The sequence below is a fragment of the Pan paniscus genome, chromosome 5 (assembly GCF_029289425.2).
Source record: "Pan paniscus chromosome 5, NHGRI_mPanPan1-v2.0_pri, whole genome shotgun sequence".
In the NCBI taxonomy this organism is placed as follows: domain Eukaryota; kingdom Metazoa; phylum Chordata; class Mammalia; order Primates; family Hominidae; genus Pan; species Pan paniscus.
Window position 1 is genome coordinate 134,485,344 of NC_073254.2, and position 27,822 is coordinate 134,513,165.

Below are 27,822 nucleotides of genomic sequence, written 5' to 3' on the forward strand. Positions count from 1 at the left end.
CGTTTGAGATCCTTGTATAATATAGATATTAGTTCATTGTTGGATGACTAGTTTGCAAATACTTTCTTCTGTTCTACAGGTTGTCTCTTCACTCTGTTGACTGTTTCCTTTGCTGTGCAAGAACCTTTTAGTTTCATGTAGTCCCACTTGTCAATTTTTGTTTTTGTTGCCTGTGCTTTTGAAGTCTTAGTCATAATATCTTTACGTAGGCCAGTATCCTAACATTTTCCCCCTATATTTTCTTCCAGTAGTTTTATAGTTTCTGGTCTTTTTTATAGTAAAAATTTTCTGGTCTACGTCTAAGTCTTGAATCCATTTTGAGTTGATTTTTATATGTATATGGTGAGAGATAGAGGTCTAGCTTCATTTTTCTGCATATGGATATCCAATTTCTCTAGTATCATTTATCAATGATGGTGTCTTTTCCCTAATGTATGTTTTTGGCACCTTTGTCAAAAGATCTTTTGGCTATAAATACGTGGATTTATTTCTGGGTTCTCTATTCTGTTTCATTGGTCTATGTGTCTGCTTTTATACAAATATCATGTTGTTTCTGTTATTGTAGCCTTGTAGTATATTTTGAAGTCAGGTTATGTGATGTCTCCAGCTTTGTTCTTTTTCCTTAGATTACTTTGTCTATTCAAAGTGTTACGGTTCTACACAGATTTTAGGATCGCTTTTTCTATTTCTGTGAAGAATGTCATTTGATGGAGATTACATTAAATCTGTGGATCACTTTGAGTAGTAAGGTAATTTTAACAGTATTCATTCTTCTGATGTATGAAGATGATGTATGTTTTCATTTTAGAGCTGGTGTTGGCAATTTTGAGGAGTTCATGCTGCCTCCATCACGCTGTGTTCTTCTGGTGCTTTCTATACAGCCTAAATAGAGCACCTACCAATCATGTTTGTTGAAATTTGAGCAAGAAAAACATTCACATAGCAAATGATCTCTGAGTGTCACCAGGAAAGCACTTCATCAAGGAGCTTTCATCAGCAGTAAAGGGTGAGCTCCTCTAGCACAAGGGGTTTTGGCTAGGGTTTAGACCTGGGATCTGTCCCTGTAAAAAACAGAATGACAGCAAAGCATGGAGTCAGAGTTCTAGTATATTAGACAAGTATGTTTCTGTTGCCAATAATTCTATTCAAAGTGCAGGTGGTCCCTGACTTATGATTTTTCAACTGTGTGATGGTGCAAAAGCACACACGTTCAGTTGAAACTATATTTAAAGTTCCCACCAACCATTCTGTTTTTCTCTTTTAGTACAATATTTAATGAATTACATGAGATATTCAACACTGTAATATAAAATAGGCTTTGTGTTAGATAATTTTGCCCAAATGTAGGCTAATGTAGTAAGTGCTCTGAACATGGTTAATGTAGGCTAGGCTAAGCTATGATGTCCAGTAGGCTGGGTATATTAAATGTGATCAATTTATAATAAGTTGATCGGGATGTAATCCTATTGTAAGTCAAAGAACAACTATAATTCAAATCCTACTTAACATAGTTCAAGCAACAAAGAATGTGCTAACCAATATGGCTAGAAAGTCCAAAGTAAATCTAGCTTTAAAAAGATCAATCTGACGGTTCAAGAGTTCACCCCATACCTTCAAAGCTTCTTTTTCTTCCCTCTCTCTCAGCTTTACTTGTTTCAGTTTTCCTCATCTTTTGGCTCAATTTTTTCCTACTGACAAGTTCTCTCTATTGCCACTGGCAGGCTTAGATTTACATGGCCCTGTTTTAGCACACTCAGTTGAAAGAGACCTTGTTTCCAATTTCCATTTATCAATTTAGGGGAAGGCCTCTGTTTGTCTCTGTTTGTTTGTTAAACACTTACTCTAGAGTTAATCACCGTGATAGGAAAATTGATCACGGTAATTGGTCACACTTGCATTACACATCCATCACAAGGATGGGAAAGGTAGGAATTGTAGAACGTTAAAAAATAATGGAATTTAATGAAAAATATGCTACATGACTCCCCAAAATAGCTATTGCAATCCTTATCCAATCTTCCTATCAAATCTATATTCACATTAAATGCATTCTTTTTTTCAAATCGTTCTTTGTTTTTAGTTTGTATTCCAACTTCTCCAGTAAGTTTTTAACCATGAAATAATTAGCATGAGTCTAATCAACAGAACACAAGTAGAACAATGATATTTTTGCCTTTGTGAAAAATCTTTTTCACCATGCTTAATTCTATACAGATTATCCATATTTACCCATAGCATCACTCTCTTAAAAGCACAGGAATCGTTTTATATTTAAAGATGTGTTAAATTAGTCTGAACTTTTTTTTTCAGGGTACTCTCAATCATAAACATGTACCTGACAACCAAAATTACTTTTCTCTTCTGTCTACTGTATTGATAGTTTTTAAACTTTTTGGGTCAATAAGACTTTGATGAAAGCTGGGGACCTACTCCCCAGCATATATAAACATAGCATGATTTTAAAAATAGAATCCTGGGGAGCTTATAGATCTCTGAAGCTTATAATTGGAGGAGAGCAAAGTAGAGGCTCAGATAGTCAGTGCCTTAGCTAAAGATTGTGCAGTTTCTTCTGCAGGATTTATTCTGCGAGGCTTGTGAATATTTTAACAGAGGCGAGGCATTGTCAAATTTGTACTTTAATGAAATAATTTTGTTTATAGAGGAGAAATGAATTTGGAGTTATGGGAAGGGCAGGTACCAGAGAGATGAGTAAAGAGATTGATATTAATGTATAGGAGGTCAAATAGGCAAGATTTTACAGTTTATTGGAAGTGAGGGTTAGGGTAGGAGAACTCTAGGATGGAGCTCAAAGTTTCCAGATGGACTGTGGAGGGATTAACTGATAATACAAATACTGGAGGAGGAGCAACTTTGGGAGTTTATGATAAGTTTATGTATCAAACTGGTACAACTTAAAGTACACATGGGACAGTTGGATATACAGGCTATATGTTTACGATGATAATCTGGAATCTTCATGTAGAACAGTGGTTCTCAAACCTTAGTATCCATCATAATCATCTAGAGAGCTTGTGAAAACAGATTGCTGGGACCCACCCCCACAGTTTCATTCAGTCAGTCTGAAGAATATGCATTTCTAACAATTTCCCAGGTGATGTGGATGCTGCTGATCACACTGAGAAGCAATAATGCAGATTTCTATTCTTTTGGGTTTCTGTCCAACTCTTGCTCTTCTTGTAACAGTTTCCTTTCCAATCCCCCAAATTTCTTTGGGAAAATTCCTCCTCTCTTACTCCAACCATTCTGTTCTTATTTGTCTGCATATATGTATTCATGTGCGACTACACATGGAGAAAACATCAGCATAGAAGAGGATGAAGCCATCACATGAAAAGAAATTTGAAACAAGGAAGTAAAGGAAGAGAGAAATGAATAAAAATGAAAACAAGAAAAAGAGAGACATGATGATCTTTGTATCTCAGTCATCTCTGAAGCTGGCACTAGCTCTTCCCTTTCCAATTACTTGAGCAATGCATTCTCTTCCTTTCTTAAGCTGGATAGAATATGTCCTTGTCACTTTCAAAATAAAAAGTCCTAATACATCATGTTTTTAATTTGTTTAAAAGACTTTTTAAGATCCTGGTTTCTCCTTGTTACGGCTACTTTAAAGCAAGTTGATAAATGTTCTTTCTCTAAAAAAATCTGGTAATAGTCACATATTCCCAAACCAAAATAAAATCAATGTAATCTGAATTTTATTTGCATACATTAATTTATGTTCTTCTTGCTACAATATGTGATGTGGACCATGGCTGAGTATAAGGCATTTTCTTGACTTGATTATTCTAACATAAACACCAATCTAGTTAGAAACATAGATGTTGTTAGAATTTGCCATAGTATATGTGCTGGCATGGGCAGTGTTTAATAGTTTCTGCTCTGATGGTGGTGCTGTTATTGTTATTGATTTTTCAGGGAGACATTCAGGTCTCTATCTTGTAGTATTTTGCAAGCAGCACTGATTAACCTGTACAGCTGCTCTTACCATAATTTCTTGTAGTACAATGAAATTAATGGGAAGGAGACCACCTGAGGCACATTAACTAATAGTTAAGAGAAAAATTTTAACCTATTTGCCCTCCCCATTTCTCCAACTGGATAGATAATAGGTTTCCATTAATAAAATTTACTGTGCTGCAATGTCATATGCAATGTGAATTACCTTCCTGTTGGGAACCCGGAAAACTTAGCATAACATGCAAAACTCCCAGATAGCACCAGATTTTGTTCTTTTTTTTTTTTCCCCCTGAATTCTATCTCTGGTATGCCTTGTGCATGTGGAGAGATTTTAAATCACCTGGTTTTCTGTGGTAAAAGGAAAACATTCAGATTGATGATGACCTGAAAATATTTCCCTGCTCCTTAAATTACTGACTGTGTGATACGGTTAATCTTTCTCTTTACTGTTTATGGTCTCCCCAGTGTCTCAGTGACAGTTAAAAAAGAAAGATGGATGCTCAATATTCATCTTGTTCAGACATAACATTTCTAATGCTAAGAAAAAAGTAGAATATTACCTTTTGATGAGACCTACTATTCAAGTGACAAACAGTACCTTAACAATGTACTATTACTAAATGAAGATAATAAATTACATTTCACTTATCCTCAAGATATACTAAACAGAAGCTTTGGAGGGAGGGTTATTTTATATCCACAGTGAAAAACAAATCAAGGATGAGGTATAAACCCTGTAGCTGTTATTCTCTAGTTACTTTATTAAATTACAGATGCGTGAATCTCTACCAGGCCTATTTAATTTGTGCCCCTGGCTTCTCTTTAGGAGTGAGGACAGATAGTGCACTTTTCCATGATGTAGCATGAACAGGACCTTATTTCATTTGTTAGTTGAGTAGAACTTAAACGGAGTTTTTTGGAAATATAAAACAGAGTTTCCCACTGAGCTAACCTCATTTTCTAGAGTTCTAGCATTGCCCTCACCATATGTTCCATTGCATTATGACAAAGATATCCAACTGTTGAGGTTATTTATGTTTCCAGTAAATAGATGCTAGTTGTGTTTTAAAAATTATCTATAAGCAAGTTAAATTTTTCAATGATGCAATTATCAGTACTAATTTAAAACAGCCTTTCATTACCTAAATTTAAGTAGAAGAAATGGGAGGTATGAAAGAGAAGGATGGGAAGGGCACTAAGGGAAGGCTAGAAACGTAGATTGGAAGCAGAATATAAATTCTAGGCTAAGGAATTTGGAATCAATTCCAATACTGTGGAGGACTCCATAGAGCAGTTGGCCTGGGTCTCTATGTATCATTGCAAATTGACACTTAAGCCATAAGTGAAGGTTTCTTTGAGAACCCCACTGCCAGCAACATTACAAGGCCTCACCCCTGATGTGAGAGTTGGAGTTTCCTCCAATTCAGCCAAAAGATTACTTCATTTCATATCCCATGTTTTCATTCAAATAGCCCCTCCTTCCATCCTCCTGCCAACCCCTCTCTGGTACATACAGAAATTGCTACTGTAAGCCAGCTTTCTCATGCAGAGGCTCTCATAATTTTTCTCATAAATATAATATACCAAAGCAACATACCTACTTTTTAAAGATTGTGTATGTGCAAAATGTACATGAAGAAATGTGTAAGCCCAGTGCTTAGGAGCAGGAGTTCTAAAGTCCGAATGCTTTGGTTCAGTTTCATATTCTGATAATTACTTGCTGTGTGACCTTGAGAAAATTATTTGACCTCTCTCAGTCTTTGTAAAAGGAGGATAATATGTGGGCCCCATAGAGTTATTTTAAGAAGTCAGTAAGTTATTACTCATAAAACACTTCAATAGTGCATAATAAAAAGTAATACTCAATACATTTGTAAAATATTTCTATAGGTTTTGGGCTGATTAAAGTCCTAGTCAGATAATGTGAAAAAAACAAGGTCTTTGTAATCAATCAAATGTGGTTTCAAATTTTGGTTCTGCTGATACCAGTCATGTAAACTTAGGCTTCTCTGAGCCTGTCTCCATATCATAAGGTTGCTCATAGGCACATTTTGGCTTCAAGTAATAGACCACACAATTGTAAATCACAAGTTAGGAAAGATATTACCTCATTTAATGAACAGCCCAGAGGGATGGAGGTACAGCATGTCACTCTGACTCTCATTCAGCCCTTTTTTTGTCAACTTTCTACTTAATTTGGCTCTTCTTATGGTGCCAAATTGGTGGCTGGGGCTACCTGGGCAAGATGCTCTCTAAGAGAGAATCTTAGCCAATGGTGAAATACCAGTTCTTCCCTTTACTCTTATGAGTCATTTTAGGATTTACAATTACCCTTACACCAATAACAGTAGCCAGACAAATCTGAAGCTGACCAGCACAGACTAATTAGAATTCTCCTTTGTGGCGGCATGGGGAGGGGTTGGGGTAACCTGAATAAAATCAGGGCTCTATTTGGAAAGAGGAAGGAGGAAATGAATATTGCATGGTCATCCAAGTATGTCCACCACAATTTGTTTTGAATATTAAATGAGATAATGCAGTAAAATATATAGCATGGTATCCAGCTGTTGCACCAAAATGCTAATTCCTCTTTTCTCTCTGTTGCAAGTTCCTGATTCATAAATACTTTTTAAAATTAAACTGAGGATTTATCTGGCACTGGTGATGGGTTAGTCAAGAAAATGAGGGGGGCATGAAGCTAGAAGAAGAGAGGATAAGTTAGAGCAAATTAAGAGGTTATTATAATAGTTCAGATAAGAAGTAATAAACCCCTGAGCCACAGTGGTAACAATTAAACTGGAAGACAGTGATAAATGTGAAAATATTATGGAGCTAGAATTTATAAGGACTGTTGACTGATTGGCGGTAGGAGGTGGTAGGAGAGGAAGTACCTCTAAGATTCGAATCACGTTGCCAGGGAGAATGTCAATATCTTTAATGCAGAGTTGAGAAGGGCTGGTTTGGGAGGAGTGGGATGTCTTTGGTTTGTGGGATGTTTTGAATTCAAGGGTGTGGTGGAATACTCAGGCATGTAAATCATAAGATTCTTAATTCAGCATGGAGACACTGTACCTTTTGGGTCATTCAGATAGAGGTGTTAGATTTGGTGAAATTTTAGGAAGGATTGTGTACGTCAAACAGGAGACAGTCAAAAAAAGAAACTTTAAAAGCAGCTAAATTTGTAGGTAGAAGAGAAAGAGGGATCAGTCAAAGATACACAGATATAGCACAATGATAGTGGCTGTGGAATAAATTATTTTAAGCAAATAAGGGATCCAACAGTGTTAAGTGGTGCAGATGTTTCAAGGAGCTTAAAAATAGAGAAAAGACACAGAGCTTTGTGATTAGAAGGTCACGTAACAGTTCAATAACATCAGTAGTCAAAGTAAACAAATTTGGGGTTATTAAGAAAAGACTGCAGGAATAGCTATTCTTTCAAACATTTGGTGGTAAAGGGAGAGGCATAGGGTGATAAGGAGATCATGCAGCAAGGGTGAGAGACTCTTGTTTTCATTCAGATTCAGAAAGAACTGAGAATATTTGTTGGAGAAGAAGCACAATCAGTATGAGAAAAAGTGAAAATATAAGAAAGTAAGAGAGGCAATGATAAAACATCTTACTTTTATGAATCCATTTTTCAAAGATAAAGCCTGAATTGTGGTATGTTAAGTAGCTTGCACAGCATTGCACAGCTAAAAAGTGACAGGGCCAGGAGATGAGTCCATGGATGATAACAAACTCCATACTCCCTGCTGTACTGCAATGCAAGCTCCTGGAATATAGGAAGGTGAGGGGGTCAGAAGTACCAGCGAAGAGAGAGATTCACTTTGGCAAAGGGGAAGGAGAATTCTTTCTCAAATCCAGCACAAAGGAAGGGAGAAAATAAAGGTGGGGAAAACGTTGAAATGGAGGAGGAAATCAAAAAGTACAGATGGGAGAGCCTTAATTTGCTCATCAGAGCCCACTCTTCAGAACACAAGAGGCAGGATTTCTCAGACTTAAGAAAATAGAAACATTTTCGAATATATATGCATAGCTTTCACCACCTTTCACACCACCCATTAGGCTCAATTTAACATTGTTACATGTGAAGTTTTTCTTTTAATAAACAAAGCTTTGTTTTATATCTTCAGAAAGAATTTGAAATCCATAAGAAAGGCATGCAATGTAAAAGTTATAAATATTGACAGAGTAAATGATCAGGCCTATTAAAATTTGAAGTTGGTAAATCGTTGTATACATGGCTTATCATAAATTACCAGTGGTATGAAGGAATACTATGATAATTGCTGCCTTTTTTATACTTCCTTTTACCTGAGAACCCTACTTAGTCAGCTGGGCATTTTGCATCATTGCCTAAGGGAAGAAAAAGCCAGCCAAAAGCAGGGAAAACAAGAGGTTAATTCTTAATTTTTGAGGTTTCAAAAGTGTAAGACTCAAAAAGTGAATATAAAATTTGGATAATACAAAATGCTCAAAGTGATGTAAAGAATAGTAACATTTTGCCCCACCTGTCTGCCACCAGGGTTACCTGCCAGATTAGGTGACCATTTCTTTGACACAGGTAGAGGAGGAGGGACGAAAGAGGAATCAGGAGTGAGTAGATGCTGTGGTCCCTAAGAAACTAGGATCTGTGGATGTAATGGGAACAAACCCACAGAGGTCTGAAGATCAAAGAGCAGATGACACTTTTCATGGACCTTCATTTCTTGGAGAGGAAATTCAGGCTTAGTATACACAGACACAGAAATAGATATCTGAACAGTGTATCTAGACAGATCAACCTACAATTGACTTAGAGTTAGTTTCTTGCACTCCTCTGAGGTGTGAGAAAAGTAGAGTGATTCCTGCATGCAGGAAAGCTGCACAGAAAACGGAAATGTTCATGGGAGACTCAACTGAGTTTCCCACAGTCTCAGCCAGAGAGGAAATGCAGGAGTTAAACAAGAGGGAGAGAACCAGTCCTGAAGAAGACTGAACACAAAGGATGATTCTGGCATGGATAAACAATGAGTCTGGACAGAAGTGCCTACCTTCCTTCCTCCGATAGTTTAGTACTAACTGAATGGCTCAGCCACCACTCCCCTTGTGAATATTGGTGAATATACACACAGTAACATACTCGCTTATGAGTAACTCACACAATAACAACAAATTTATAATTTTCATAAGAATTTGATTTGGTAAGAATTTATATTTCATTTTAACTCAAATGTCTAGTGCTACCTTGAAATTCAACAACATTGTAATACCTTGTTAGCAAACGAGTTCCTAACATACTGTTATTTGCCATACAATGTCTTAAACAGTGTAGAAAAATCCTCAGATACATAGATGAACTAGTGTATTTTTAATCAATAAGTGAAAACTGTATAAAGTTCTTCTAAGGGCTTTACTTAAAAATCAATTGTAATCAAGATAGAGGGAGGGTGTACTTAACAGAATCTTTTATCACCTACCATTTTTTATTGTTTTTTGAAACTGTTCACGTGGGTAATTATTTTATTTCCCAAGAGAACTGTGCTTTGTCCAGGGGAAAGTTTGGGTCCTACACAGCAGTCTAAGTAAACAAAATAACTGCATTCAAGGGGAGCTTGAATAGGAGATGCTGAAACCCCCAAGTTTGCCCAAGTTAACACTGACAAAAGGAAAACATGAATGGCTTTAAAGATGGGAGCAAAGTTTGGAACAGGAGAGCAATGCAGTAGGGAAGTTTGCAAAAGGTTTGCAAAGTTTTGGAGGAATATTCATGGTGGAGAGTCTCCCTTAGGTAGTACTCCCTGCAGAATGGAGAGATGGCCCAATGGGCAGGGTATTAGCACACTTATGGTTCAGACCCAAGAGAGCATGGGGTTACAGATCTCAAAGGTTTCCATTAAAAAGGATTTTTTATTGGAATAAAACAACTGGACTTTACATACAAATTAATCTAGTATGGTAGAAAGAGCTCAATATTTGGAGGGAGAAGGGCACTGTTTGAATACCGACCCAGTGAAAACAGATTTTTGGACTATTTTCCTGATCTGTAAAATGAAGAAATTATACATTTTCTACCTTGTAGCATTACTTTGATGATCGTTAATCAAATAAGAATATATGAGACAATATTTTTGTAGTGTTATAGAGTTCATTGTATAGTGTATAAAGTCTATTGTACCAAGTGTTATACAAATATTAATTATAATTATTTTTGAAGTTGCAATTTAAAAACTTTTCTAACTGCCTTAAAAATGAAATGTAAGAAAAAGTGTACGTGTGTATGTATATATGTGTGAATAACAGATAACTATTTATAAATCAATTATCCAGGCCAGGTGCAGCGGTTCACGCCTGTAGTCCCAGCACTTTGGGAGGCCAAGGCGGGCAGATCATTTGAGGTTAGGAGTTTGAGACTAGCCTAGCCAACAAAGTGAAACCCCGTCTCTTCTAAAAATATAAAAAAGAAAAATTAGTTGGGCATGGTGATGCATGCCTGTACTCCCAGCAACTCGAGAGGCTGAGGTACGAGAATTGCTTGAACCTGGGAGACGGAGGTTGTAGTGAGCGGAGATCGCACCACTGCACTTCAGCCTAGGCAACAGAGCAAGACTCCACTTCAAAAAAAAAATCAATTATCCAAACATGTTATTTTATTAATCTGTATCCCTTTATGAGAGGAGAGGCTAGTGAAAGGAGGATCCCCAAATCCCTGGAACTGACCCACAGGCCCACCAGACCCAGGGGCTACCCATACTTTCATCCTTGTCTCCTCCCACTCCTAGGAGCCCTTCAGCTGATAATCAGCTGGGGACTTATACCCCTTTCCCTCACAATTCATTGTCCTTGTTCCTGCCCCCATGCCTTAGCATTCGCTTTCTTTTTGCCTTGAGTGCTTCTCTCTGGATTTGTATTCATTCTCGAAGACCTGCTCAGGCATCACCTCCTCTGCAAAGCCTTTCCTCATCACCATTGTATTTTCCTATTACCTATAATGACTTCACTTATGCTCAATTTTTCTGTCTGAGAAAAATGGAGTCTCCTCTGGGATGCTTTTCTGGCTCTCTTTAGGGGTCTGGGCCAGAGCTCCTCAGGGACAGAAATTGCACCTAAATGCTTTTTTGTTTGCTTGTTTGTTTTGTTTTGCTTTGCTTTTATTTTATTTTATTTTATTTTTTATATATATTTTTATTACACTTTAAGTTCTAGGGTACATGTACACAACATGAAGGTTTGTTACATATGTATACATGTGCAATGTTGGTGTGCTGCACCCATTAACTCGTCTCTTTACCAGAACATCAGCACCAGGAAAGGGAGGACTTGGTTTTTGTTTATTGCTGTATCCTGGGAACAGCAATGCCTGGTATATTGTAGGTGCTCAATAAATATTGATTATGTAGTAGGTCATAGGAAGAGGTTGATAGTTGCAATTCTTAACTGATATGAAAATTTGCTATTTTCCATTTTAAGAATTCAGTGTACTACCATATAGTGGTAAATATAAATATGTTACATTTCAGAACAATGGTGACTTTCTGTGTTTTTATGGCAAGGAAATAATATTCAAACTTATTGGGAATAAAAATGGGCAAATAAATGGGTGAATAAAAATTTGTCCTGTGACTTTGCTGCAGTAGAGGACCATTATACACTGTGACTGCCGTGATCTGTTCAAAGCCATAACAAGTCAGAATATAGAGCACACCAAGAGTTTTCTATTAATAAAGTAAAATAAATAGGGAACAATCTTGATAGTTCAAATACAAATTACTTTTTTAGGCTGATCTAGAGAAGCATTCTGCAAAAATGTGCTTTGATCTTGAACTATCATGGATAATTTCTTTAATATTTCACTTACTTTGTTACTTATGAGTTTTAGACTTGGGATAATTTTTTAAAAAGTCACATTAATTCTTTTCAGAGAAATTACCATGTGCTTTATTGAAGTTTGGAAAGTTTGTTTTTTCAGATCTACTGCCACGTGCCATGTCATTGGCCTCAGTTGTCGGGACAGCACTGATCTGATTTGAGTGTGAGGACCAATAAAGTCTTATCAAGTGCTGGCAATTCCATCAAATAGCACCTGCTGCAGCTCAAAGAGAAACTGCTAAACTGAAATTAATGCTTATGTTTCTCTTCCAAGCAACTAATTTCATTAACAAAATTAGATTTCTTGGAGGGTAATTGACACAATCTGGTAATTCAGAGACTTGTCATTAAAAATTAAGCATAAAGGGAAACAACATGAACTCAACTGCCACTACCAATCCCTTGGCAGCAGAGCATCCAAAGCAAAAATCTCACCTACAAATGTCAATAATAGGATAAAGGTCAAATGGGAATCTGCAGTGAGCATGTACTGAATGTCTTTGGTCTTAGCAGAGGAAAAAAGGCTGATTTTTTTTTCTCTCATTGTAAAACTCTGTTCATGTTTGGAGAACACGTAATTTTTTTTAGAAAAATATTGTAACATTTTTAGTATTCTCTAGCCAGACAATAATGAGTTTAACTTTACTTTGTCTCATAATAAATGAAGAGCTTTTTCAAGTTCCTTGAAGATCCTGTAACTTTGAATTCCGAGACATGGTATGACCTTTCTTTTAACCTCTAAAATTTTTCTCATAATAAGAATGATCCCTTTTTATGTGAAGTACTTAAATATTATAAAAAGATATAAGCCATAGCAGTCAAGTAAAATATTAACAATTTCACAAAAAGAAAAGTTAGTGCTTTAATTTTCTGTGCTTTAACTCATGTTCTTCATCCCCTTTTGAGACCTCTTCTCTACCCACCTTGAGTCTCTCTAGCAATAAAACTACTGCTTCTCAGAAGAGGTGTCCAACCATCCAGCAGGAGTGATTTATGCCTTCTTGATGTCCTTTGGCATTTAATTCCTAATCACTCATTTGACACTTAATCCCATGTGTGCTTTATTTTTTTTTTTACTAGTTTTATCACTTATTGTATAATTTCACATTGTCCTTCACCAATAGTGGATCAATTTGTGGCACTAAATGTGTGTATTTGTTTGCCCAGCTTTCTACCAACATAAGGCTTGTCAAAAAACAGGACTCAGTTATAAACATTTAGAAAAAGAAAGAATACGTTGACTGTAAAGAAGGGCTGTTTCACCAAATAACACAATGCCAGGTATTTTCAAAGAAAATATGCTGCAAAATTAGACAAGTTTTTGAGTTTACATCTGTCTGATCAAAGTGAAAAACAGAAACTCTGTGGCATGATTATTACATTAACAAAGGCTACAACACAGATTCCACACCTGCATAGAAAAGATCAGGGACAACATTGTTTATGTCAGAAAATCACATTTTGTGGGAAATGTTCACATTTTTATTATTTAGGGGATCAGAACCAGTTAGAATTTCTATTATTATTTTTTTCCTCAGAGGATACAGTATTCTTTTTGACCACGGTTTATGAAGTGTTTACGCTTATTAAAAGCAGTGCCAAGTTTAGCTTTTCTTCTAAGCTTTCAAAGTTTTGCTTTCCCTCCATATGGTAATGTGCTTGCCAATAAGGTGTCAATCTGACCATATAATATACTTAGTGATTTTTCTGTTTCAGTGATATTTGGTGATTCTGTTTCAGTGATTTTTTCTTTTAGTGGTATTTGGTTCCATGAGACCACTTATTTCAGAGATTTTGACCTCTTTTTAGTATGGTGAAAACATTTGGGGCCACAAAATATTAAAGCCTTAAAAGTTAACTTTTAAAGTATTTAAAAGACCTGGGGCTGTAATTTGCTTTTATGTCACTGAAGAATTTTATTGTTCTTAACAATTCTATCGTGATTAAGAACTAAGAACCATCCCATTTACTAGTAGTAGTTTTCTTTTTTACATATTTTTTTTTATTATACTTTAAGTTCTAGGGTAAATGTGTACAACGTGCAGGTTTGTTACATATGTATACATGTGCAACATTGGTGTGCTGCACCCATTAACCCGTCATTTACATTAGGTATATCTCTTAATTCTATCCCTCCCTACTCCCCCCACCCCACAACTGGCCCCAGTGTGTGATGTTCCCCTTCCTGTGTCCAAGTGTTCTCATTGTTCAATTCCCACCTATGAGTGAGAACATGCGGTGTTTGGTTTTTTGTCCTTGCAATAGTTTGCTGAGAATGATGGTTTCCAACTTCATCCATGTCCCTACAAAGGACACGAACTTATCATTTTTTATGGATGCATAGTATTCCATGGTGTATATGTGCCACATTTTCTTAATCCAGTCTATCATTGTTGGACATTTGGGTTGGTTCCAAGTCTTTGCTATTGTGAATAGTGCTGCAATAAACATAGGTGTGCATGTGTCTTTATAGCAGAATGATTTATAATCCTTTGGTTATATACCCAGTAATGGGATGGCTGGGTCAAATTGTATTTCTAGTTCTATATCCTTGAGGAATCACCACACTGTCTTCCACAATGGTTGCCAAGTCAATCCTAAGCCAAAACAACAAAGTTGGAGGCATCACGCTACCTGACTTCAAACTATACTATAAGGCTACAGTAACCAAAACAGCATGGTACTGGTACCAAAACAGAGATACAGACCAATGGAACAGAACAGAGCGCTCAGAAATAATACCGCACATCTACAACTATCTGGTCTTTGATAAACCTGACAAAAACAAGAAATGGGGAAAGGATTCCCTGTTTAATAAATGGTGCTGGGAAAACTGGCTAGCCATATGTAGAAAGCTGAAACTGGATCCCTTCCTTACACCTTATACTAAAATTAATTCAACATGGATTAAAGACTTAAATGTTAGACCTAAAACCATAAAAACCCTAGGAGAAAACATAGGCAATACCATTCAGGACATAGACATGGGCAAGGACTTCATGGCTAAAACACCAAAAGCAATGGCAACAAAAGCCAAAATTGACAAAGGGGATCTAATTAAACTAAAGAGCTTCTGCACAGCAAAAGAAACTACCATCAGAGTGAACAGGCAATCTACAGAATGGGAGAAAAATTTTGCAATCTACTCATCTGACAAAGGGCTAGTATCCAGAATCTACAATGAACTCAAACAAATTTACAAGAAAAAAAAAACCCCATCAAAAAGGGGGCAAAGGATATGAACAGACACTTCTCAAAAGAAGACATTTATGCAGCTAACAGACACATGAAAAAATGCTCATCATCACTGGCCATCAGAGAAATGCAAATCAAAACCACAATGAGATACCATCTCACACCAGTTAGAATGGCAATCATTAAAAAGTTAGGAAAAAACAGGTGCTGGAGAGGATGTGGAGAAACAGGAACACTTTTACACTGTTGATGGGACTGTATACTACTACTATTTTCTCCTATATAACCTATAAGTGTAAAGGGTCATCTTTGTCTGAGATCCATCCCTTCTTTGGTTGGTGTTCCTGGCCTACTGGGAGTAGCATTCTTTTGGAATTTTTCCTTCCAACTTTTATTTTACGTTTGGGGTACGTGCGTAGGTTTGTGACATGGGTAAATTGTGTGTCACAGGGGCTTGGTGTACAGATTACTTTGTCACCCAGGTGATAAACATAGTTCCTGCTGGGTAGTTTTTTGATTCTCACTTTCCTTCACTGTTCACCATCAAGTAGGCCCCGGTGGCTACCTATTGTTTCCTTCTTTGTGTGGAAATGATATTCTTTACTATCTATAAGGCTGAGATTTCATATGCCATCGAACAGATATCAGGAAATTTTTCCTAGGAGGAATGTGTAGGCATCATTTCCACATGAGAAACATAGTCCTTGCTTCTTAATAGTGGACTTATCTGATCTAGGTAAACAAGATTTTCGGCTTGGTCATAGATACAAATTTGATTTGTTCAATTATATTCTGGTAGGAAAGAGAATCCAATTTTATTGAACCTATAAAGTAATTAAATGGTCATAAAACATAAAATAATCTAATAAAGCCACTGTTCATACAACTGAACTTATAATTGTTTTGATGACAAGGTCAATCATAATATGCCATTATTTTCTGAGAACTATTTTTAAATTTCCTTAGCATTTCTTAGTTTAGACATTTGCTTTTAAATCCTTAGGGTTATATTGGATGAAGATACCACTTACAGAGTGTTTTATTCCAATTTCTATAGATAAAACTGGTTATGTTGAGGATTATATATAGATTAAGAAGAAAAAAATAGGTTTTTCACATGTGCATCAAAAATAGAATATTATACTAATTAAATCAGTTACATTAGCTCCATGTATCTATTTTTGTGGTGTCTTGTGCTGTTGCAACAAAATACCTGAGATTGGGTAATTTATAAAAAATAGAAATTTATTTTCTCATAGTTCTGGAGGGTGGGAAGTCCAAGATCAAGGTGCTGGCATATTTGATTTTCTTTTGAGGGCTCTTCCTCTGGAGGGGAAGGACACTGTGTCCTCACATGGCAGAAGTTGGAAGGGCAAGAAACAAAATGCTATGTGAAGTTTCTTTTTTTATTATTATTATTATACTTTAAGTTCTAGGGTACATGTGCACAACATGCAGGTTTGTTACATATGTATACATGTGCCACGTTGGTGTGCTGCACCCATTAACTGGTCATTTACATTAGGTATATCTCCTAATGCTATCCCTCCCCCCTCCCACCACCCCACGACGGGGGTGATTTATAATCCTTTGGGTATATACCCAGTAATGGGATGGCTGGGTCAAATGGTATTTCTAGTTCTAGATCCTTGAGGAATCACCACACTGTCTTCCACAATGGTTGAACTAGTTTACAGTCCCACCAACAGTGTAAAATATTCCTATATAAGAGCCTTAATGCTATTAATGAAGGAGAAGCCCTCATAGCCTAATCACTTCTTAAATGTCCCACCTCTTAATACTCTCATATTTACAGCACTTGAATTTTGAAGGAGAGTCTCATCTAAATAAAATATAAGTGAGACTCAGTGCATGACTTGCCCAGAGGCAAGTCTTTCCCTCTAGCTGTGAACCTGTGAAATCAAAGAAATTATATGCTTTCAAAATACAATGGTGAGGCAGGTATAGGCTGGACACTGCCATTCCAAAAGGGAGCAATAGCAATAGGAAAGAAGGTAAAAGCAACAGGTCTCAAGTAAGTCCCAAATCCTACAGGATAAATAACTTAAATCTTGAGGCGTCACTCCATGTCCTACTTCTGGACATGCTGGGGGAGGGGGTTGGGCCTTCAAAGCCCCCAGGGACTATGCCCCATGGATTTGCTGGTGCAGCCCACACCATAGCTCTCACTGGTGGAAGTTGGGTGGCTGCAGTTCTACCAAGCTGGTGTTGCATGTCAGTGCCCTAAAGGTCTGGGGTGTTGGTGGCAGCTCTGCCTGCATGGCTGCATTAAGCATTGCCTTAGTGGAGGCTCTCTGTAGTGGCCTTGCCCCTGTGGCGAGTTACTGCCGAGGGGTCCAAGGCTATCAGACATTCTCTGAATTCTAAGTGGAGAGAACCATGCCTCCACAGCTCTTACACCCTGCGAACCTGCAAAATTAGCACCGCAAGATGTGGCCAAGTTTTCCAACTTGTACCTTCCAGAGAATTGGCCCAAGCCGCACCTGGGCATGCTTGAGCCATAGCTGGGTGGGTGAAGGCACACTGCTCCAGAACTCAGGAAGCAGAGTTGAGGCATCTCTGCACAGCAAGCTTTGAGGTCCCATGGATATCCCTGGCTCTTCCTTTGAGACTGTACTGTCTTTCAGCCATGGGACTCTGGGCCTTGGAAGGACATAGCAGCCTGGAAGACCTCTGAAATGCCCTTAGGGTCATTCTTTCATTGTCTTGATAATAACACCTGTGTTTCTTCTATCTATACTAATCTCCTTATGAAACGGTTGCTTGGCCTCACCCTTAGTTTTCTCTCCTGAACACACTTTTTTATTCTTTACGTGGCCAGTGTGAGAATTTTCTAAATCTTTAGGTTCTGCTTTTCTTTTAATTATACTTTTCATACTTAAACCATTTTTTCATCCCTCATTTTACTATAAGCAGGTAAGAGAAGTCATGTAGCTCCTTCAACATTTTGCTACTTAGAGATTTCTTGTGTTAGGTATCCTAGTTGATTGCTCTTAAATTCTACCTTTACAAAGTCCCAAAACACGAACATAATTCAGCCAAGTGTTTTGTGGGGGTTTTTTTTTTTGCCATTTTATTTTTCAAATTTATTTTCTATTTTATTTTATTTTATTTTTTGGCACGGAGTCTCACTCTGTTGCCCAGGCTGGAGTGCAATGCCGCAATCTTGCCTTACTGCAACCTCCACCTCCTGGGTTCAAGCGATTCTCCTGCCTCAGCCTCCTGAGTAGCAGGGATTACGGGCGCCCGCCACCACGCCCAGCTAATTTTTGTGTTTTCAGTAGAGATGGGGTTTCACCACATTGGTCAGGCTGGTCTCAAACTCCTGACCTCAGGTGATCCCCCCCACCTCAGCCTCCCAAAGTGTTGAGATTACAGGCGTGAGCCACCGCATCTGGCTTTTCTTTTTTTGCCGTTGTATAACAAGGATGGCCTTTCCTTCAGTTTCAATAATATATATCTAATTGTGTCTAAGACCTCATCAGAATAGCCTTTAATGTCTATATTTCTACCAACATTCTGGTCACCATCACTTAGGTAATCACTAAGAAGATTCAGGCTTTCTCTATAGATTTTCTTTTCTTCTGAGTCCTCACCAGAATCTCCCACTAAGGCTCCATTCACGGCAAGACAAAGTTTTTCTGGCATGCGCTTCAAAATTCTTCCGGTCTCTACTCATTACCCAGTTCCAAGGCTGCTTCCAGTTGTTCAAGTATTTGTTACAGCAGCACAAACATAAGAATACAGTGTCCTAGGTGATCGATTCTTGTTTGCTTGCATTTGAGTTACGCAGTCCGTTTCCATGGAGTCATCTGCTTTTAGATGAAAATGATCCTGAGGTTCTGACTCAGTCTGCAAATCAGTCCCTGGTGATAACCTGGAAATCTTGAACCATGAGTATATTCCTTGTAACAACAACAGTCAGGTCTACCTGATATAGTCCTTTCCTGAGGTTCTTTTGATGTTTTTTATAGAATATTTGATTTTAAAAGTCATATCACAAGGCCTTTAGACAAATGTAAGCAAAGAAGAAGAAAGCTTTTTGTAGTTGATAAGACTAAATGCCTGGAGTTATTTTATTATAGTAGCCAAAAATAATAGAAAGAAAGAGAATAGTTTGTTCTGTTGAGGCATAATACATAATAAATTTATAAAGATATAATAAATTATGATCCTGATAGTGAGGGCATTCATAAATTTCCAGAGTCTTTAATTTATACCATTAAATGCATTATGAATGTCATTAATATCAATATATTATAATAAATTAAACGGATATTTAAATCTAAAAAATATATTAAAAATTAATTTGTTGACAATAGTCTTTAAATATAAACATGATTATGTTTCTTTTTAACTGTTAAAACTCTCAAAATGGAAACGAATTTTTTTTTTTTTTTTTCTGAGACAGAGTCTCGCTCTGTCGCCCAGGCTGGAGTGCAATGACGCTATCTCGGCTCACTGCAAGCTCCGCCTCCCAGGTTCATGCCATTCTCCTTCCTCAGCCTCCCGAGTAGCTGGGACTACAGGCTCCCGCCACCGCGCCTGGCTAATTTTTTTGTATTTTTTTAGTAGAAACGGGGTTTCACCGTGTTAGCAAGGATAGTCTCAATCTCCTGATCTCATGATCCGCCCGCCTCGGCCTCCCAAAGTGCTGGGATTACAGGCGTGAGCCACTGCGCCTGGCCGGGAACAAATTTATATTAGTAGCCTTTACCTGTATGAAATTTACCTAAGAAGGATGATGTTTTTTTGTTTTGAAAATAAAACTAACCAGGACAGTTCTCTTAACAATATTGAGCTAATCAAACATCTGAAGAATGTCAAACATGCCTAATTATTTTAATGAAGGAATAAATTTCTGTGTTACCTGGTGGCCACTAGGTAGTTCATAACTATAGGGTGACTCAAGCATAATTTGTATGTAAAAGAAGTCTTAATAGTTTTATTATTTTGAATTTGGAAACTGAATTTGCAAAAAGCAAAAACAAGAAGACACAAGGGAAGAGAGAAGTTGTGAATATACATCACAGGTTCTAATGACAATAGTTACCAGCCAGTATTTAAAAATAGCAATAAATAACAATTTTTACTATTAAATTAAATATTTTCAAGAAATAAGGAACTTTAGCTAAAATGATTAAAGAGTATCCCAAAACCCATAGAGTTATTGTGGTGATAAGAAGGAATTTTTGTTATTTGAGCAGCATTACTCAGCCCTTTTAACGAAGAGAACACATTTTAGTTTCACCTTGTTGAATCTTACCTATATGACAATATACAATGAAATATTCATGAGTCTTTTTTCCTAATAAATAAACTCATCACATTTACTTAACTTTGTCAAAAATTTCAACACATTTTGTAGTTCCTTTCAACCTCTTATTTCTAAGTACTATAAACCCAGGCATGTGAGGTTAATTTCTTCTCAGATCTTTTACATTTATTGTACAAATCATTAGATTCGCATTTCATTATCTTCCTTTACATTGTGGCATACTTTTACTTTAGAATAAAAGTATTATTTTTAATCCCACGATAAACCAATATATATATTTGTTATGCTGTATACATATCCCCTTACCATACTGTATTTGTCATTTCTTAAAAAATGAACATGCACTTGAACATAATCCAGATTCATTTGTACTTTTTGATTTGTTAACTGAGGGCTACTCTATAATGTAGTAAATAAGAAAACAGGCATTTTAAAATTAAGCTGTCCAAATACATGAGCTCATTTATTAAACAACTCAAATTAATATTATAATAGTTCAAGATTTTAAAATTAACTAAAAATCTGGAAGTTATAATTTTTGGCTGGCACTTACAATTTCTATGACTTGTAGCATTTCATGCATTGATCTCTTTTAATTAATACATTATTTATTATTATTTAATTTAGTTGAACTTGATATCTTGCAGTTTTCTAAGTGATGTTAGGTTTTTTAATGCACCAAACTAGTAGAGGAAGTTTGGGACATTTGAAATAGACTATTCATGAGGAAATATATGCAACACTTGCATAAACTGAAGTATTTTGCTGGCATTATTTTTACATGATGGTAAAGCCAGGGAGGAAATACAGAGTTGCTCTTAAACCAAAGTTATAAAATCGGTCTAATTTGTCCAGAATTATCTTGAAGAAGAATACTACATTACTTTTTTCTTATACAATGATATACCAGATATTAAAAGTTTTTAGTTGCTTTAAAGTAATTTTTTAATATCTTGCAAACTAATAACAATACACATTAATTAAATTCATAGGTCATAGGTATTTTTTAAATTAAACTTTTTATTTTGAGATAATTTTGCATTTACATGTAGTTGTAAGAAACGTAGAACGATACCATGCATTCTTTGTCTAGTTTCTTCCAATGGTAATATCCTTCAAAAGTATAATGTACCAACCTTATTAACATTTCTCCAATTTTACTTGTACTTCTGTGTGTGTGTGTGTCTGTGTGTGTGCGTGTGTTTAGCTCTATGCAATTTTATCATGTGTGTGGGTGTCTGTATTCATTATCATCAAGATACAAAACAATTCCATCACCACAAGGCTCTCTAGTGGTTCTAGTGGTGTAATTTTGTAACCATATCCTCCTCTTCCCCTTTCCTAAACCCTGGTAATCTCTCTCTCCTGAAAAAAAATATGTATCTCAAGAATGTTATATAAATGAAATTATATAGTATGCAATCTTTTGGAATTGTCTTTTTTTTTCTCCCTCAACATAATTTCCTGGAGCTTCATCTAAGTTGATGTGTGTATCCACAGCCCATTTCTTTTTATTGCTGTGTAATATTCCATGGTATGCATGTACCACAGTTTGTTTAGCCAATCACTTATTGAAGGACATCTGAGTTGGTTCCAGGTTTTGGCTATTATGAATAAAGCTGCTTTGAACATTCATGTACAGTTTTTTTGCATTAACATAAATTTACTTTTCTCTGGGATAAATGCCCAATTATTAATTGTTGAATAGTATAGAAATTGCATGTCAGTTTTATAAAGAACTGCCAAACTATTTTTCAGAATGGCTGTACTATTTTACATTTCCACATACAATATAGGAGTGATTCAATTTGTCAGCATTCTCACCAGAATTTGGTATTGTTATTATTTTAGCTATTCTGATACATGTGAAGCGATACTATATTGGGACGTTAATTTGTGTTTGTCTATTAACTAATACTGTTGAGTATCTTTTCATGTGCTTATTTGACATCTGTATAGCCTCTTTGGCAAAATGTCTGTTCATGTCTTGTGCCCATTTTCTGATTGGATTAATTTTTTTGTTTTTGTTTTTCACTGTGTGAGTTTTGAGAGTTCTTCATATATTCTATATACTAGTCCTTTGCTAGATATGTGGATTACAAATATGTTATCCCAGTCTGTAACTTGTAAATGAAACAAAAAGCTGATTCTTTGAAAAGATAAATGAAATTGATACACCATTAGCAAGATTAACCAAGAAAAGAAGAGAGAAAATCCAAATAACCTAATTTAGAAACAAAACAGGAGATATTACAACTGACACTACTGAAATACAAAAGATCATTCAAAGCTACTATGAACAACTTTACGCATATAAACTACAAGAAATGAATAAATTCCTGGAAAAATACAACCCTCCTAGCTTACATCACGAACAATTAGATACCCTGAACAGACCAATAACAAGCAGCGAAATTGAAATGGTAATTTAAAAATTACCAACAAAAAAATTCCAGGACTAGATGGATTCATAACAGAATTCTACTAGACCTTCAAAGAATTGGTACCAATGCTTTTGACACTATTCCACAAGATAGAGAAAGAAAGACCCCTCCGTACTTCATTCATTGAATCCAGCATCACCCTAATACCAAAACTGGGAAAGGACATAACCAAAAAGAGAATTACAGACTCATATTCCTGATGAACATAGATGCTAAAATCCTTAACAAGATACTAGGTAACTGAATACAACAACATATCAAAATGATAATCTGCCATGATCAAGTGTGCTTTATACCAGGGATGCAGGGATGGTTTAACATATGCAAGTCAATAAATGTGATACACTGCATAAACAGAATTAAAAACAAAAATCACATGGTCATCTCAATAGATTCAGAAAAAGCATTTGACAAAATCCAGTATCGCTTTATGATTAAAACTCTAAGCAAAATTGGCCTACAAGGGACATACCTTAATGTAATAAAAGCCATCTATGACAAACCCACAGCTAACATAATCCCGAATGGGGAAAAGTTGAAAGCATTCCCTCTGAGAACTGGAACAAAACAAGGATGTCCACTCTCACCACTCCTCTTCAACATAGTACTGGAAGTCCTAGCCAGAGCAATCAGACAAGAGAAAGAAATAAAGGTCATCCAAATCGGTAAAGAGGAAGTCAAACTGTCAGTGTTTGCTGATGATAGGACTGTTTACTTTGAAAACCCTTAGGAGTCCTCCAGAAAGCTCCTAGAACTGATAAAAGAATTCAGCAAGGTTTCTGGATACAAGATTAATGTATGCAAATCAGCAGCTCTTCTATACACCAACAGCGACCAAGCAGAGAATCAAATAAAGAACGCAACCCTTTTACAATAGCTGCAAAAACAAACAAACAAACAAACAAACAAACAAAACTTAGGAATATACCTAACAAAGGAGTTGAAAGACCTCTACAAGGAAAACTACAAAACACTGCTGAAAGAAATCACAGATGACACAAACAAATGCAAACACATCCCATGCTCATGGATGGATAGAATCAATATTGTAAAAATGACCATACTGCCAAAAGTGATCTACAAATTCAATGCAATCCCCTTCAAAATACCACCATCATTCTTCACAGAATTAGAAAAAACAATTCTAAAATTCATACGGAACCAAAAGAGAGCCTGCCTAGCTAAAGCAAGACTGAGCAAAAAGAACAAATCTAGAGGCATCACACTACCAGATTTCAAACTATACTATAAAGGCCACAGTCACCAAAACAGTATGGTACTGGTATAAAAATAGATAATAGACCAATGGAACAGAATAGAGAACCGAGAAGTAAACCCAAATACTTACCATCAACTGATCTTTGACAAAGCAAACAAAAACATAAAGTGGGGAAAAGACACCCTTTTCAACAAATGAGGCTATCCCACTTTCAATGTCACCTTCCTGCACTTTGCAATGTTTAGGAGGTCAATAATGCCACCTGTTGCTAACTAGCTGTTAACTCACTTCTCTCTGACAAGGGGACAGAGAAAACATATATGCTCAGTCATTCGAGAAATATTTCTTTAAAACTATTTCCTCCCTAGTCTGCCAGCATAAAAATTGATCTGCTGATGTTTTCTTTATAACTCTTCATAATTTTTATCATTTTCTTTATTTTATAATTTTAAATTTATCTAATTTGTGTGTCAAACTCTATGATAATAATAACAACAATAATGATTACTTATTAACTGCTTACCTTGCACCAAATACGTTATATAATGTATCTCTAGTCCTCACAATTGTTTTTGCATCTTATATTTTATTATATCCATTTTACATATGAGAAAACTGAGGCTCAGAAATCTTTTTCATCTCAGTGCTTTTACTTTTTCCACTAAGACTTTTGTCTTCTCTACAGACTTTCTCTAAATTAGGCTACTGCTATTATACTAAAACATGATAATCTGCCACAATTTTAAAATATTTTTAAAATTTTCAGATTCTTTCCACAAGTACTTTGCCTCCGAAAGTCTTGAATTTATTAAATTTATTTTCTTCTACTTATACTCATTCTCTACTCCTTGAACATGTAGAAACAATTCTGTTCTCATTTTTTTCTTTATGGTTCTGTAAGATTTAGAATTTGCCATTCTTGTGCCTGTCATTTTAACAGCTTTCCTGTCACTTAAGTTAAAAAAAATACCAAAGTGTTCAAAGGAAATTAAAACTATTCAGCCTTCAGAATTTAATAGATTCATTCTCTGAGTGAAAGGTGAAAGTGAAGGATTCTCATAATTCTATTTATTTGGTTGCTCTTCTAGTTATGTTTGCAAGTAACTCCTTGGACCTTTCTTATTGGAAACTTTATTTTCTTACATTATGTTTCAAAATAATGTGCTAGTTTGATGAATTATAAATAATATTCTGCCAAAAGAATTTTTGTAGAACATATCCACAATCCTGTCTAAATATATAAGTATATACATATTAGAATTTGACATAGACATGATTTTAGATCTGATGATTTTTTATAAGAAAATTTAATCTTTAACCTAAGGTTTTACATAGGTATTTAAAAATAAAAGGAGTACTTTTCCATGCTGTCAACGTAGTTAACTATAAATCAATCTGCAGAATTTTAACAGCAAATAAAACCCACTTCATTCCTCTTAGCAACATTCTCTGCATGCAAATGTAATTGTTTGTTGTCCAGTGACTTCTATCACCCTTGCTTGAATGCCTTTAAAATATGATGTCCTTGCTTTTCCCTCTTTGTTTTACCGACAACCTTAATATTCTGGCTTTTACTAATTTTCTATATAAAGATTTTACCCCAGATGAACTCACTGTTTCCACAAAGCTTTCTCTCACCTTCCTCCTCACCCTTGCTTTCATTATTCTATCCACATGGATAGAATATTTCTTTCTTCACCACAATCTTTCTAAGCTTAGCCAGTATTTAACATTGAGACTAAAACGTGTCTCCTCAGAAAGTCTTTTTGATCATCCTCCCTCCAATGTCCATTCATCTGTCCTTCTGACCATGCATTCCATCCATCCATCCATCCATCCATCCATCCATCCATCCATCCATCCATTTATTTATCTAATAACACCACAAATATTCATGGAACCTTGGACATTGTGGTAGACTATTAGTTATAAAGACATAAATCAGATAAAGTGTGAATATGAGCACAATTTGTCTTAAGAGAATTGGAGAAAGGCCACTTGAAGGATACAGTTTGACAGCTGGAAAAGTGTAAATAGAACATTTGTGACAGAGGCAACATATTGTACAAAGTTGTGGATAGAGGTGACAGAAAGTAACTTCCATTTGGGATCTACATGAGAATCAGTGTTATTAGAGCATGAAGTGCAATTGGAAAGAGGTGGGAAACAAGGCTGAACAAATCATGAACATAGTATACCTTTCTTAGGAATTTGAGACTTTGTGATAAAATTGTTGAGAGTCATTTGCATTTTTTAAATAGGGACTGGTGTAGCCATATTTACTTTCACAAAGATAAGTCTGAACAATACTGTTGAGAATAAATTGAAGCATGAGGGTAACATTAAAGATGAGGAGACAAATAAGCCTACTGCAAGAGTATAAGCAAGAAAAAGGACGTCGAATTAAAAACTGCCAGTCAGGAGGAAGAAGAAAAGCCTATTTGAACATAAATAGAATCTGTAACTAGATGACGGTAAGGGAGAAAAAGAAGCAGATATGAGAACTAGCATGTACAGTTCTTGAAAAATTAGGTGGATAGTGGTACCTTCTGACAAACTGTGAATGAAAGGAATAGAAAGTACATTTGCCCTGGAGTAATGGAGAGATTTAAAGATAAAAAGATTTTAAACATGTGTACTTAAAGGAATCTGTGAAACATTAAAGGGCAAATGCTTGGTAAATGGCTGATACATGTGTCTGAAACTCCAAAGAAAGGTCTGTACTGTATTTGAGAATCATTAACACCTAAGTTAATATTGAATTCACAAGTGGTTGCTTCTCTCCCTGTTTAACCAAAACACTCATATTGCCAAGAGATAGTTCCAGCTACCCTGCTTTTCTGTCAGGTCATCCTTTGTGCCAGGTTCCATCTTGTTCAAGGACATAACTTGTGCTATTTCCTTGGCTGAAACATAGGCCCTTTGCCTTGACATTACTACCTCCTTTCTTCCTTAAAGCTTAACTTAAAATCCACTTCTTAATAAAGGCATTTCCTAATGCATTCAAAATAAATACTGTTGTTTTTTCTTAAATCATCTCCCAACATCCTTTACTTTGTTTGCATATTGCTTTTGGTAACTGCAATTTTTAAATGTGTTTCTCAGTGAATTCTTTTGGTTTGTTTCCCCTATTTCAGGGTGAGCTTCACAGGGCAACTTTATGTCTGCTTTTTCCATGATTCTATTCAAGATCTTAGCACTCGGTAGGCACACAAACATTTTCAGAATGAATAAGTGACATTATGCATTTATGTTTCACTGTTTACTGTCTCCATCCGGTGGCAGTGGCTTCTTTGTGGTTCTTTGAACACTTCAGGTAGGTTACTGCCTCAGGGTCCTCAGACTTGCTGTTCCTTCTACCTGGAATGCTCTACCCTAAGATATTTCCATGGCTTGCTCTCTCACCTCAGGCAGGTTCCTGTTCAAATATTCCCTGAAGCCTGCGGGAGGAAAGAGGACTTCCTTGATCTTTCTGAAGTAGTATCTCTTATAATGTGCTATTCCCTTAGCTTGTTTTATTTGTGTGCACAGCACTTTTCACTAACTGCTATTACAGTGTGTATTTATTTATTTGTCTGTTTATTTTCTCTTTCTTACCTCTTCAGAATTTAGTTCCATGAGAGTGGGAACTTTGTTGTTCACAGCTTGATCCTCAGCCCAAATTATGAGATCAGAGAAGCCAGACAAAGCCGTGTGAGATATCCATAACGCAATTGCATATGATTTAAAGTACTCAAAAATTCAGTTGTATGTGATTTTTTACATCTGTTAAGAGTTGTATGGTCTTAAGAATATGAAACAATACAAGATTCCATCAAGTTCAAAGATAATAGGTTTAT